This window comes from Agelaius phoeniceus, chromosome 1, assembly GCF_051311805.1.
Source record: "Agelaius phoeniceus isolate bAgePho1 chromosome 1, bAgePho1.hap1, whole genome shotgun sequence".
Classification (NCBI taxonomy): Eukaryota; Metazoa; Chordata; class Aves; order Passeriformes; family Icteridae; genus Agelaius; species Agelaius phoeniceus.
The window spans coordinates 122,525,147-122,541,130 of record NC_135265.1 but is presented as its reverse complement, the minus strand read 5'-3'; positions in this window follow the sequence as shown (position 1 = coordinate 122,541,130).

The window sequence follows — 15,984 nt, the reverse complement described above, 5'->3', positions numbered from 1 at the left end:
TATTCACCAGAACCTATCAATTTATTAAAATAATAGAAAAATGGCAATGGTCCCTGCAAATCTCTTTTCATAGTGGGTTGATAAAAGTTGAATAAAGACTTTGCTGAATTAAACTCAGCCATCAAGTGACAAAAGCTATGCTGGCCTGTCCAGGATTCTCAGCATTACTTGGTTTTCTATTCTCTTTGGCGCAAATTACAGTCTACTTCAATCTGCAATTATTTTCCACACGATGAACATCAAAAAAAAAAAAAACAAAGTGATATAAATCAATTCGATATTGGCATAAAAAGAAATCTTCAGCATCTTAATATTTATTAAATTTGCACTCTAAGCAGGAAATTGGAGTCATATGAAAAAGTAAGAGTCAGGGAAGCTAAGAACCTTGTTCAGCTTTCACATCCCCAGACAACTTGTTCCAATGTTTGACAACCATTTTGGTTAATAACTAATACCCTACCTAAACCTCCCCTGGCACAACTTTGCAGTATTTCTTCCCATCTTCTCACTTGTTACCTGGGATCCCCACCTGGCTACCACCTCCTGTCAGGCATTTGTAGAGAGTGAGGTCTCTCCTGAGCCTCCTTTTCTCCAGACTAAATAATCACAGCTCCCTCAACCGCCCCTTGTAAGACTTGTGCTCCAGACCTTCCACCAGTTCTGTTTCCCTTCTCTGGACATGCTCCAGCACCTCAAAGTCTTCTTTTTCTGTAGTGAGGAGCCCAGAACTGAACACAGTTCTTGAGGTGTGGCCTCACCAGTACTGAGCACAAGGAATGACCTTTGCCTGTTCCTACTGGCCATACCATTGCTGACACAGGCCAGGATACCATTGGCCTTCTTGGCCACCTGGGCACAGCTGGATCATGTTCAGCTGCTGTTGACCAGCACCCTCAGGTCCTTTTCCACTGGGCAGCTTTTCAGCCACTCTGTCCCCAGCCTGTAGCACTGCCTTGGCTTGTTGTGACCCAAGTGCAGGACACAGCACTTAACCTTGTTGAACGTCTTACAATTGGCCTTGGCCCATTGATCGGCCCATCTAGACCCTTCTGGTCCTCTAGCAGATCTCCACTCCCACCAAAATTTAAGTGGATACTAACTCCATTCACTACCACCCTCTGGACCCAGACATCCAACCAGTTTTTATCTAGCAAACTGCACCTTTTCAAGCAGCCATTTTCTCAAGGAGAATGCTCAGGACGATGATGTTTCCCTAAAGTCCAGGTGAACAACACCCACAGCCTTTCCTTCACTCGTCATAGAAGCAGATCAGTTTGGTCAGGTAGGACCTGACCTTCATAAACACAGACTGACTAGTGTCAGTCCCCTTGTCCTGTATGTGCCATGTGATGACACTCAAGACAATTTGCTCTGTTATCTTCCTTGGCATTAAGGTCAGACTGACAGTGCCCTGGATCTTCATTCTTGTAGATGAGCATTACATTTGCTTTCTGTCACCTGGGATCTCGCCAGTTAGCCAGCTCCGATGACAAATTATTGCCTTTTTTAAAATTTTACCTTAATAGAGGAATGTTAGACAAATCAATTTGCAGCAGACTGATTTGGAGGAAAGGATTAAAATTTTTCATCATTTTTAAACTTTTTTAAATACTGTCTAAGCAAGCCAAGACATGTCACAACAAAATAGCTAAATGTCAGATTTCAGGCTATTTGTATCTCACCTGTACCATGCTAACCTTGAACTACCTGCTCAGGACCACAGCCAAGGATGCAGGGATAAGGATTAAAGGATGCGTACAGGGCCAACAAAAAGATTTTTTATAGTTGTATTGTTCACAACGTTACAAGTGTGGGTCCTACCTAGGATTCTCATGCTTTCATGTAACTCTGGATAGAAAGAGAGGGGCATATTTGTATTTCCCTTCCTTCTTCATCAAATTAAAGATTCTAGCCTCTACAGCTCTGTGCAGCCACTTTTTTAATTTTACAGGCAATGAAACTCTGCATCATATTAATTATATCCATATTCATGCTTCCTTTGATCTTAGGATACAAAATTAGCAGGTATATCAAAGAATGGGCAACAACTTGAATTAACCAGCAGCATACAAAAGAATGAAATTCAAGGCTGTCTCAAATAAGCCAATTACTATAAATTATCACACAAGTTAACATTAGGTACAAATAAATAAGGAATCACATTCAACTGTCCACAGGCATGATCATCAGAAAATGGACAAGCCATGTTATGGCTCTTGTGAGTTATGGCTCTTATGAGTTCAAATGAATGTTGGTATGTGTCCTGTTAAACCATTTTCTTTGGTAGCATTCACATGCATGAACCACAAAAAGAGTGATGTAAGTGCAGTGATGGTACATCCAAATTGCATTTCCTCCTGGGAGACTTCAATCTGTTACTGATGATCTGTTGAGAAAATCTGCCATCGCCAGCATGGTAGTTTCATCAGAGGACAGGACACAAAGGGACATGCAGTTCTGCAGAACATTTCATTAAATGAGAAGAGAAAAACAGAAGTTTCAAGGTGTTCTGAAAAGGATAAATTAGTGGGAATTCTGATGCAAACACTGTGTGGATTGACAAATGCACTAGTCAAAAACGTCCTCAGCTCACCCCGATCATATTAGGTACTCTGGTTTCACAAGTAAGAAAGCCTGTTGGAGAAACAGCTGGACTGTTCTTACTCCATCTGACTCTCACTTTTTTTATCATAAGACTCCACCACCAGGTTCAGTTGCCACATTTCAGTGAAATAAAGTGCCTCAGATGAGCTGCCAGAACAGGCCAGGAGCAAATTTCAAACTCTATCTTGCAGCAGTTAATTGTGTTCACTGGAACATCTTGATTACAGAATCACAGAACATTCTGAGTTGGAAAGGACCCACAAAGACCATCTCCTAAATGAATGGCCCATACAGGAATCGAGCCCACAACCTTGGCACAATTAGCACCATGCTCTGACCAAATGAGCAGATCTTCATCACAGTTTGAGGGCATTTTTTAGCTTGCATTTACGATGGGCTGGGAACACTCCCCAAAATGGGTGCTGCCATTCAGCTGATGGGATATGCAAGCACTCTAACTTCATCCTGTTTGAGTCTTGGAAGCTCTAGGACACAACCATCACTTAGTTGAAAAAACCCCAGCAAATAGTGATTACTGAACTCAAAGGTTATAGGAAAAGAAGATTATAAATGGGAAGCAAAACCAGAGGAAATCTCAATATGTATGTGAAGCAAGAGTACAGCAGCATACCAAGGAGATTCCCACTTCCACATCTCAGATGAAGGATGCTGAACTAGTTGCAACATCAGCAAAATAGAGAATAGAAAGAAGAATACTTTTCTCAGGGGTAAAGTAAGCCTTCTGTGCAGTAGATATATATTTTAAATGAAACAAACAATGAGGCCTTAGACAGGATTATAGTGGCCTAGGTGTAAAAAAGGCTGAATTACACATTGGTCCTGCTATGGAGAGATTTTAGGAAACTGCAAACTCCAGCACACAATCCCTTAGTCAGTATGTATGTAGGTACAGACTGTAAACATGTCAACAATTAATTAAGAAATTGACTGAGAAAATCCCCCATCTGTTGTTTCTTTTTTCTTCACCTTTGTTTCCTTAGATGCTACAAGATTATAAAGTTGCAAGTCTTTTGCTGCAAGGAATTTAATCAAAATTCAAGTTTGAAATCATTTAGCTTCTCTATCATCATCTTGCAATTACTCTGTTTAATCCATACTATGTTAACTAACCACAGATGTTTCCCTTGGCTCATCAGTGATTCTATCTGAACTTATGTTCCTCTTCAGAGGAGCTGAACCCTTCCTGGAAAGCAGAGCACAATTTCCATTTATCATGTTTCTCTCCAAGAAAGTGTTGCTGTTGATAAGTATCAGAGAACTTGACTGTTCAAACACCACATGTTCCTGCACTTTGCTCTGAAATTATGTGTTTTTCTAAACCAAAGCTTGGTTTCATTGACGATAACTTCAATTCAAAAAGATGATCTAAACTGTCAAAGATTGCATGACAAAGATAAGTATTTTATAGCTTCTTGTGGCATCTTTCAGGATGGGATCTTAGACCTTAAACCATTTATGCTTACTTAAACTTTACCCTTCTATGAGGGAACAAACATCTTAAAGATGAATAAGTGAAGACAAAAAACATTTACTATCCATGAGATATGTGCAGCTTGAAAAGAAAGTCAGTGAGATTGTGACAATTTGAGGAAAAACATCTCTTTTAAATGTGTAAGCCTGACCTTGAAGCATTTAGCAAGACTATTTAATTCCTAACATATTTTATTTTAATCACACACTGGTTTCAACCCATAAATAGTCAACATCCAGCTTGAGAAAAGGATTTCTTAAAAAGTATTCTTAAAATAAATGCACCACTTGCAGTCTCACTTGTTTGCCTCAATCTTTGGTTAATCAGAGGAAGACAAAGGATTCTTCAGACTAAAAAAGAAAACATGGAAGAAAAAAAAGTTGAAGAATTTTTCACATGTCATGGCAGAAATAATTACTACAGCACTACAATTGTATTTTCTACACCAGAATACAATGGGAGATCATGTTGGCAATTTGTGATAGGGAATGCCTTCTTAAATTTCTACTTAAAATCCACATGTCATTCCATTCAGAATGGAAGAAAATGGGATAAAGGCAATACATGCTGACAAAACAAGGTCATGCCACACTAGTGTATTTTCCAAAGGAAGAAGGAAGTTGCACTTTATAAAAAAGCATATCTTGGCTTTTGTTAGTTATTTGTTAGTTATAATGTTAACATTCAGGCATGAAGAAATACAATACAGTGAAATTATTATAGGTTACATTAACTTGTTCAAGCTGTCATGGGAAAATAGAACATGTATGGGTTTGTTTGCAAGGACTTAAGGTATCACCCACAAAATAAAGAAGAAACCATTTCCTTATAAACAACATAGGAGCTGATTGCTTCAGCTGGCAGCTGCAGGTGGGATTAGAGAAAATTTAGTCTCAAACTAGTGTAAAGGAATGTCAGCTCTCTACTGAGAACAGAACTTGTAGCTACTGTCTGAAAACCTGATAAATCAGCCTGTTAAATGATTCTATAGTTTGCAAAGAGTTCTTAGAAAATCCTCTCTGGTGAAAGAGTAAGATGAGGTGATGCTTTGACACTAGATTAAAATAATGTGAGTGAATTCAACTGGCCATATAAATTCAGTTTTCCTAGTGAAAATCTGGGCTAACTTCACTGGGTTTTGGAAAGTCACACTCACATAACCAAAAGCTGCTGCTGCCTACCTATGACTTAGGAGGCATGTCATAAGGGGGAAAGCAATCCATTATTTTTATCTGTCACTGACATCATAAACCATAGGCTTCAACTCATAGCAGAGACTAGTTTAAAATTTCACTTTATTAGTAGAAACAAATAACAAATACTCTATTGCCAATATTAATGTGGACTTTTTTATCTACAAGTGATTATTTCACAATAGGGGTTCATTAAAAAACCCATTTTCAGTTTTGTCCAGTCCAAGTGCTTCTTAAAAGAAGGGTCCTCAAAGCTTCTGTCTATTCAGGGTCTCTCAAGGAGTATATCTTTATGTACCAGGTTTTTACTGCTCCTGAAAAAGGAATTTGCAGTTTTATGATTAGTAGCCCAACTTTCTATTCTTACATAATATATCAATTAAGGCACTTGATATAAAACTTGCAGCTATGTCTTTTGGCTGATTTCCTGCTTAGAGCCCAAAGGCCCTCAAAAGGAGAGACATACTTCTCTGAAGTAACTTCCAGTATTTGAAGTTGCTGTCAACACATGTTGAAGTTTTTTTCCACTGCTTTTTCCCTAACAAGTGTGCAGGGCCTTAAAGCCATCAAGTGGAAGACTCAAAACAAACAAAAATAGAGAGCTCATACACTAAATGTGTAAGTTACAAAACTGCTTAATGCAGGATAGTGACAGCCAGAAGTGTACATAGGGATAAAAAGACACTGACATGTACATGCACAAGAATTTCACAAGGGGTAGTAAACACACAGAAACCATTTCTGCCTCAGAAAATCCCTGTGCCACAAGCCATTGTCAGCTGGGACCTTTCTCAGAGCAATTTTCATTGCATCATTTCTCTAATCTTATCTTTTTTTCCTAGACATGTGCTTGAGATCATTGCTCAAGACAAGAGAGTGACCTAATACAGCCTCAGTTCTCTGATGTCCATTGGCTTTTCATATAAAAAGCATAAAATGGGATTTAAAACAACAAATACTAGAACAGATGCTTAAGTAATGGCCTGCTTCTCCTCTCTTCCCAAGACTTATCTGTTCTGTACATCAAGTGAGATACCTTCTAAGTCCAGACTCCTCAGTTTCTGGGCTTTCTTTCCTTGGAAGGAGTTAAGAGGGAGGTCAAGCCCTCTTCTCTCTTGGTTATATAACTGTCTTTAAATGTTTACCAAGATATGGCTTATCTCTGGCAGTTTTTTCTTCATTTGGTCTTCTTACAGCCCAGTGTTTAACTAAACAAAGAGCCCAACAGTCATCCCAACGGTCATGTCAATACAGTGTATTCATTAACTACTTTTGCAGCTCCTCATCCATCACTGTGGTTCCTAGAGCTTGACCTGGACATGGAAGTCATTGCTTTAAGGACAAGCATCTGTGTGGTTTCATGCTCATTCAACCGAGTGGGTTTGAAGTGATGATAAGCACAGCTGGGCTTATTTAAATGTGGAAGATTCTAATCTAAAACACACTTCAAATAAGCAGGTTCAGATCTTCATTTTTAAGAAGTGCAATTAACTACTGAAAATGGGCTAGCAAAGGAAGTAAGAGACTGTCTGTTTCCTGGGAACTTTATGGCTAGTTAGATGGGAATGGTTCAGTCAAACATTTGAGATACAAATGTTATTTGTATCACAGGAGGAAAGGGATGAAGGGGTAAGATGACTGATGGAATTATGCTTTACCACAGGGGACATTGAAATGATCCATTCTGGCCTAAATAAAATATTTTGATTTTAAAATCATGTTAGTATAATGTAACAACAATATGTGAGATTTCTAAGTGTATTTTTCTTGCACTGGGGAGTTGCATATGATGAAACAGAATGAAAAACTTTTTTTTTTTTTTTTTTCATTTTACTGTAAGTGGAAACAGCATTTGCACCTGCAACACTGCTCAATACTTGCTCTTTAAACTTTCACATGAGGCAGGAGATCATCCTTCCTCAGCTAAGGGAGTGCTCCAGTACAACCCAACTAGAACTAACTGCACTGGAGTGGCAGGAGCAGGGACACAGCTCCATATCCCAGTCACTGGTGTCTTCCAGGCACCCAAGACTGGACTGGACTGGGGAAGGGACAAGTCATGTGCCAATTAGCAGAAAAATTTGACGAGAAAGGGTTAGAAATCCACAGGGAGTAAAAAACTGAAAATGGCACCGTGTACATAATAAATAGAGCACAATGGAAATAGAGGCAAAAGTTGGGTTTTAATAGTAGGTGATGAGATTTATTTAGATGTCACTAAAATGAAATATGATTTTTTTCCTTTTGAGGAGAAGGATTATGTGTGTTTGTTCTACAAACCAAAAAGAAATCAAAATTTACACACTCATCAAAGCATAGTATCCAAAGGAATTCCAACCCAAAGACTATTTTCTTACTTTCTACTGTTAAATATATCGTATTTTTTCTAAAACTGTGAAAAAACAAATATTTCACATTTCCATAGTGGAAAATACTCAATGTGAATAGGTCCTTGAAGTGCAACCTAGTTCAATGGCAGATATTCCAAAACAGTCATATATTGAAAAATATATTTATACCTACTCTGTAATGAAGTACAGATAATAAATGTGCTTTACTTCTGTATTTTATTAAATCTTAAGTATTCATAGATGAAGCCATGCTGTGCAGATTTCTCATTACAAAAATACCTTTTAGGGAAAAGCATTTTTCCTGTGTACAGCCAAGAGGGAACGTCTTGGCACAGCAAAAGAACTGGAGAAGCATTAATTTTCTATTTGTCCATACACTTAACAGTGATAACTGTTTTCTGACAATGAGTTCCTTGCCAGACATGCCTCTTCTTGTGAGTCTGACCTGTGCTTTTTAACCCATTGCACTAAATTCAATCCAGAGCAAAGCTCACAGGCCTGAGCATTGACATGTTGGGCTTTGATTTACTTGCTCTGAGGGCAGAATTTCTGATCCATTGACCCAAACAATGCTCTCCACCGAAGTGAGAAACTCAGCCTGGTGCACTCTGGCCAGTTCCAGGTCAGCATGCATGACACCAGGGCAGTGGAGACTGGGACAAGGTGACTGACCCTCAGCTGGTGTGTCACTGCATCTGTTGTGCCACTGGCTGCAGGGATTCAGCACACAAGTCACAAGGCACCATGTCTGCAAGGCTGCAGAAAGAGAAAGCCCTGGCCAGAAACACATCTCCAGCCTTCTCCTGCAGAGCTCTGTTGTGCTGATGACGGTCACTCAGGAGTGTCCCTGCCCCAGCCTTGGTGGCCTGCTGCCACAGTTCCCTTAGGGGTGTCCATATCCTCCCCCACAGCAGCACTCCATTCTGATTCCAAAAGACACCTGCTGAGGGGCCCATGGGCTCCTCCAGCTGCCCTAAGTTGTGCCACACACCGGGGCGTTCATGCCAGCCCCAGAACCTTCTGTGGCTGGCACAGGGCAGTTCACAGCCCCCAGAGCCTCCTGCTGCCCACACCCTGCCAATCATGGCCAGCAAAGCATCTGTAAAATGGCCAAACTGAAGAGCAAAAGAAAAGTGACCCTTTCTTAAAGGTGGGATCAAGCAAAGGAGCGTGGTTGTGCTGTGATCACCCAGCTCAGGGACATGGATCTCCCATGGTCACCCAGCTCCTGCTGTATTTATGAAGGGACTCTCCTCAGCCTGTTCTTCAAGACTCCAGAGCAGTTCAGGCTTATTCAGTGGTCCCAGCTGATGCCCCATGGCCTCAGGAGGGATTACTGAGAAGAAGTATTAATGGGTTTTGATAATCTGGAAATTAATTACAAAGTAATATAATTTATTGCTAAACTAGGACTGAAACTATGTGGTCGTGGCTGGTATACAGTACTCCGAGGCTGCCAATGTCACTGACACATGATATCATCTTCTGGGCCAGAGGGAAGCTTTCAAAAGTAGACTCAGAAATTACAATTTTTATTTTAATAATTCATCACAGTTTTCTTCATGGTCAAGAATGCCTTGTGTGAATGATCACATTGTGGGGATAATTAGAACAATATGAAATAAATGGGATGAGTAAATGTGTTTTTCTAACAAAAATCAGAGTTGAACAAGGAATATTCTTTTTTGACTGGATTTCTACATACAGCAAGGGTGTTTATAGCAGTACAAATGGCTTGTGATTCAACCTTAATTTAAGTTTCTGGCTGGATCATACTCTGTATCAACAGGAATTATAGTTTTAATACCAGTCCTGTATTTAATTCCAAAACCGGTGGAGTTGTGTGTTTGTTTACATATTTTGATCCAAGATAAAATCTCAATGACAGTAAATAAACAGTGTCATGAAATCACTATTTATTTATCACTGCTAAGAGAATTCATTTGTGTTGAACTGTTTTTCTAAAAGGGTTTTTAAGGGTTTTGTGGGTTGGTTTTATTTTGTTTTCTGTTGGTTTCTTTTTTTTCTTTTACAAGTATTTTAACCTTATTACCATGTTACTGAAAATGCTGGCTTTGCAGTGAATACTGCTCTCACTTGTGTACTCCTGTGACTTTTAGTTAGTAAACACACTTTGAAAATAAGGGTTCCAAGTACTGGTATTTGCTTACAATCTCACCTTTGGAGAAAATATTTATTGGGGTAGGGCATCCTGTGGAAATTTTCTTTTCTCCTTCTGCAAAATATATAATTTTAATAGTTTTAGTCTACTATTTTGTTCTGCTATTTTTATAGGGCAATTATTGCATATAGATACATGATGGGAATATACACCAGGAAGAAGGAAAACTTGCTTAAACTGTAACAACATTAGTGATACCCAAGAACAACTGGGTAAGACTGTGCTATGAAATTTGGAAATAACCTTAGTTTCAAAATCTTAACCATCAGAAAACCAAGGTTATGCTTATTTTTGCAATAAATGATAGAGGGCAAAAAGACAAATTTAATTTAAGACACAAACTGGCAGAAAATTTTGACAACAGATGAGTTTTCTTGGAGGAGGAGGAGATGGTTTTACGGGATAAATGAAACAGGTTTCTTCCATGGTAGCAGTTTCCAAACTAACCTGTACAAAGAGCCAAGACTTTTCTGAGTATGAACTGGGAGGCCATGTTTTTAAGCCCTTATATCTTCAATCTCCACAACTGAGTATGGCCTTGAAATAGACTTTTACAAAGGCTTGTAAAAAGGAGGGCAGAAGACATAAGTTTCACAATGACACAAAGATGGGAATTTAAGGAGGCATAACTCAGTACTTTCATAGTCTATGCTTTCCCGAGATATGAAGGTAGGAAAAAGAGGAGTTCAACAGAGCTAAGAATGCCTTAAACAGCCTGTGCTAAGGATATAAACTATTGTATTGAGAAAGAAGAAAAAAATGCACCAAGATCACGCCAGGCAGATCAAAAGCTCTCTAGTGTCTTCAAAATGCAAGGAAGTATCCAAATAAGGCCAAACTGCCACCAGTATTAACTAATAGTGTAAGGATTTAGGCCCAATTCATGGAATAAAATATCTCTTGCTCTTGTTAGTTATGTCAAAGGTTATCAGAAGATAGTTTTAGTTGAAATTATGAAGCAGGGGCTATTCATTCATTTTGCTCGGTTCTGCTTTTTCTGTTAAAGGTTGCAAAGAGAAGTTTTTAAGGAGCCATACCTTCTATTCCTCTGCATACACCAAATCATTCAGACTCCAGAAATTAAAGGAAAAATAGTGTATCATATGTAAAAATTCTCTGTTTTAAACATGACCATTAAGGTTCATATTCTAACAGAGGGACTACCATTTGGAAAATCATCTAGTGTTTTCTTAAAGATACTTAGGCAAACAGTGTGGAGTCACTGACACTTGAGAAAATTATGCAAATGTCTTACCCAAACACTGTTGACCATAAGCCATGTATTTGTACTGAGCTCCTTTCAATGAAGCACAGTGACCACACTTCATCAGCAGAAATTCAAATGTAGTCAAGTAAACTCCCTAAACATTTGGCATGTACCTGAGCTAGAAAGGAAAATTCCACTAGTTGCACTCATCTGAAATTTAGCTGTCTCACAAGTTATACAAAGTAAAATAAATAGCACCTGTAGGAGCTTACTGACCTTTCCTCCAGCTTGAGGAAGGAGTCAATTTATGTTCCCAAACAGCTAACTATCTCTTCTGGTGCTTGGGGGTTTTTTAATCTATCCTATGTTCAATATTTCTTTGCAAGTGCAGAAGTGAAAATTTTTAAAGTACAAACTAGAGAAGTAAGCATTTGCACTGCTGTAGAGTCTTCCACCAGGTGATGATCTGGGACAATGGTAGAATGATTGAAATACTATTGCTAAGTATTTTAAAATACTTCCTAATCAGACCACTTAAATGAGTTGAGTAAGATCCACAGATAAAAAAAAAATTTACAATTGTTTCCCAGTGAATCACCTGGCAAACATTTAATATTAATATTTTCTGAATATGAGAGTCAAAAGATAAACGACAAAAAATGTTAGTGCAACTATAAAAGAAATAAAATTTTCCATAAATCTGTGTGAAGTGAAACATCTCCTTTTGGGTAAGGAGATCACCCATCTACCGATCCCTGCCTTACTGTGCTTTCTCAGATATGCCCATATAAGCTATTGGTTTAAGGAATTTTACATTTGTAAATAACCTGATTCTAAACCTTATCTGTCTACATGGACCACATTAGATATCATAATGTGGACATCAACTGTGGACCTGATTCAGATGTCCTAACTTCCCACAGTCTTACTGAGTCAGATGAGAGCTGTAAGTTCTCACAGGTTTTAAGACATAAACTCATTAATTCTAACAGGCAGTCTCAAACAGACCATTGTATTACAGATGAAGTATTCATGATACTAAATGTATCTCTGTCATTTAATGTCTGAAAAATTGCCATTTTCTTTTGTAGATTACCTCACAAAACTTGTAGTTATAAATATAAGTGGTGGAATTGGAGCCTACAGTGTTGAAATAAGTCAAAAAATATGCATATGTTTTCCTCATGGAAAGCTAGTCAGTACCAAAAGTATATGTTGCATCAATTATAGCTGATGCCGAGCAGCTATTATTACCAAAACCCTGCTTCAGAGCACATAAAGCTTGATAAATGCTTTGCTTTCTTGAGGTCAGCAAGCAAGTTGGCCATGAAGGCTAATGGCATCCTGGCCTGTATCAAAAATAGTGATGCCAGCAGGACCAGAGCAGTGATCATCCCTTTGTATTTGGAACTGGTGAGGCCACATCTTAAATATTGTGTAGAGTTTGGGGTCACTCACTACAAGAAAGGCATTGAGGTGCTGGAGCGTGTCCAGAGAAGGGCAATGAAGCTGGTGGAAGGTCTAGAGGACAAGTCTTACAAGGAGCAGCTGCAGTTGTTTAGCCTGGAGAAAAGGAGTCTCAGGGAGGACCTAAAACTACCTGAAAGGCAGTGCTAACAAAGCAAGGTGGGGGTCAGTCTCTTCTCCCAAGTAATAAGTGATAGGACAAGAGAAAATGGCCTCAAGTTGCACTAGGGGAGCTTCTTGGGCTATTGGGAAAAAGTTCTTCATTGAAGGAGTAGTCAAGAACTGGAGCAGACCGCCCAGGGAAGGGCTGAGTCACCATCCCTGGGAGTATTTAAATATGTATAGGTGTTAAACTCAGGGACATGGCCTGGTGGTGGACTTGGCAGTGCTGGTTTAACAGTTGGATTCGATGATCTTAAAGGACTTTTCCAACCTAAATGATTCTCTGATTTTAGGATGAAACTTTACACAAAGTGTCCACAGCCAGCAGGAGCCTGGGGAGCTGCAGGTTATACAGCAAACAGCCCAGATTAGAACCAGTCCTGTACAAACAAACATGAGATGAAGGACTGCAGTGTAGGAGAACAAAACTACTTTTGAGGCAAGGTCGTGTGGTGAGATTAATTATAATACATGAAAAAACATAAAATTTGGTAATACCTAATAAATTGTTAATGGAGGCAAACAGGGAAATTACTCCTATCTTGAATTAGTGTTTTCAGCTGTAACTGAAGTACAGAATCTCTAGTTAAACAGAATCATTATGGAATGAGTCAATGAACCATGTAATAATAATGCTTGTCTCCTCATATATTTCATCCCCAGCAGAGGTGAACTGTCATGCACAGAAAGCAAAGTCTCTACTCCTTCATCAACAGGCAACATCTTGTGATTGCATTTCCTTCTCAACACCAATGTACACATTGAAGTTTAGCACTTTATCATGCTTGGGCTTATTTTTTAATTAAAAGCCAAACTAACAAAACCAAATGAAGCATAAACCATAGGATATCAGTATATTTTAATATAATATCCCATTTATATTTCTATATAAAATTGTATTTATATATAGAAATATATATATAGATATCTTTATGTAATTGTATATCTATTCCCTCGTCTCACCAAGAGGTCCTTTCTGAGTCTCCATTACTACCTTCCCTGTCCCTTTTCTCTCCCATAAAATCATGGTGCTGAAGCAGGTTCAGTGTGAGGCATGAGGCTAAAGACCACAATTCAGAATTAATTCTTGATGAGATCAGAGTATGAATATGATTTTCTTCACAAATACATCTTCATTTTCCATACAAATTTAAGAAAAACTTTTCCCTGATTCCAGAACTCCCTGTGTAAGTTTTCTCCAATACATTACCCCTGGACTAACAACTGGTACAGTCATTGATAATGTGTCAACACCAAGGTACTCTCTCAATCCAATTCAGACAGAGATGCTAGGAACACATTTGACATCTATCTGCAACCAGCTTGAGGGACTTCTGACTTCAATCATAGCCACTTCTTGCATTGGGTTTGAAGCTTGGTTTGCTTCTCCTCCCACTTGTCACAGAGGGCTGTTGGATTGCAATGAGCCTCTTTCAGCTGCTGCTGGACTTCCACTTCTGTGGGCTGCTGTGGGTGTGGAACTGCAGCCTCAGCCAATGTAGCCAATGTTGCTGCTCTGCCAGCCACTTTGGGAGTATTTCCATCTCTTACTTTGTATGAAAAAGATACTGTTAATTTCTTATAACACACAAGAGGCAGAATTCTTATCCAATATGCTTTACCTAAGAAAATTAAATAAGCACAGTTGTTTTTTGTATATTATATATATATATATATATATATGTATGTATGCATAAAAGAGAAATATGTTATCTTTTTATTTGCTGGAGCTTCCTTGTATCACAGTTACAATTGGCAGTTAGCAACAGAAAAATTAAGTCAGCTATAGATTTTTGGTTCTCTTTCAAATCCAAAGAATAAAAAATTTATGATGCTGTTCTGGAATCAGTCCTAAACATACATTCTTGGACTTGTTTTAAAAGAATTCTTTATTCCAAAAATAACTCCATATTCCAAAAATTTTGACTCAGTATATACTGCCCATATTAAAAGCTTACACAGCTTTTAAAATATTAAGTTATGCATATTTCCTTTGTTTCAGAAAGATACCGTACAGCTTTCATTGTCTCTTAACAAATAGGTTGATTAAAACAAAACTTGTCAAGGCAAAGTTGTAAAAAGTGATTCATGGCATAATGACTTTAAAATCAAATTCAGATCCCATGTAAGTAGATGCACCACTACATTTTTCATAGCAATGACTCATTCCAGTTCTGAATTTGGCTCTCTGTTAGAAACTGAAATCTTGATACCTCCATTACTGCAACATCAGCCAATTTTGTTTCCTCTGTAAATTTTAGTAGATTCTGTGTTTTAGAGCTGTCTTTAATTCAGAACAATAGAAAGGTGCACAAATTCTTAAGGTGCAAAACTTGGATAAAGAGCATCTGGCACAGACTTCCTGTGAGATCTTTGTCTCTGGAAGTATTTCTGTTTGAAGACCTAAAAATTCAAACAATAGGTCTTTCTATTTTTACTGCCTCTGACTCTGGGATGCAATCCAGACCTCTAATTTGAATTTTTCTAGTTTGGTGTCTAGGCTTGTGTAAAGGTGTTTGAGGAGAGTTACATAGTTCAAAACATATGCTTTCACAGTACCTGTCTGAACAGTGATCCAACTTAAATATCTGTATCAGGAAGCTGGCTTCACTATGTATTCAACTGAGACAGATATTTCTTCTTCCTTTCATTGATTTCAGTTAAACAGTTGAAGTGAGTTACAACAGTATGTCCTCAGAAGCAGCAATCCAAAAGCCTCTCTCCACCTGCAGAAAAGCCACCCAGAGCTTAGATCACAAGTCACACTGATGGAACTTCTCTGGACAGTTTTTCCTTGGTTTCATTTAGGCTCCAGAGTCTGCAATTCCTTCCTTTCCCAAAACCTGTGTTATGTACCTAAAGACATCCTTTCCAAGACCTTTATATTTGCCAACTCCTTCTGGCTTTTAAACATAACTGGCAAAGGAAGCTGTGTGGCGGCCCTGCTCTCCATCAAGATGCTGAGTGACTGACAGTCTCAGCCTCCACATGTCCAAACTACCTTTTGTCAAAGGAATGGCCTCTGATTTCTGTAAATGCAGATGTGATTTGCACTGAGAAAGACAGACCCTGATTCTGCAACCTACTGCACAGGGCCTGTATCTATGAGAGAGGAATTTTTGTCTCTACCACCGTTTTACCTATTTCCAATACCAAGTGAGGGAGAAGGACTCCACTTTCTGTAAGGTGAATGCCTCAGCCAGCAGGTGACAGAAGCAGTGGTCCCCTCTCATCTGGTCTGGCCCTATGAATGCTCTGTTTTCTGCTGCTTACAGAAACACAGGCATCATCTGCTTAAACAAGTTAGGCAACCTTTCTGAAACAAG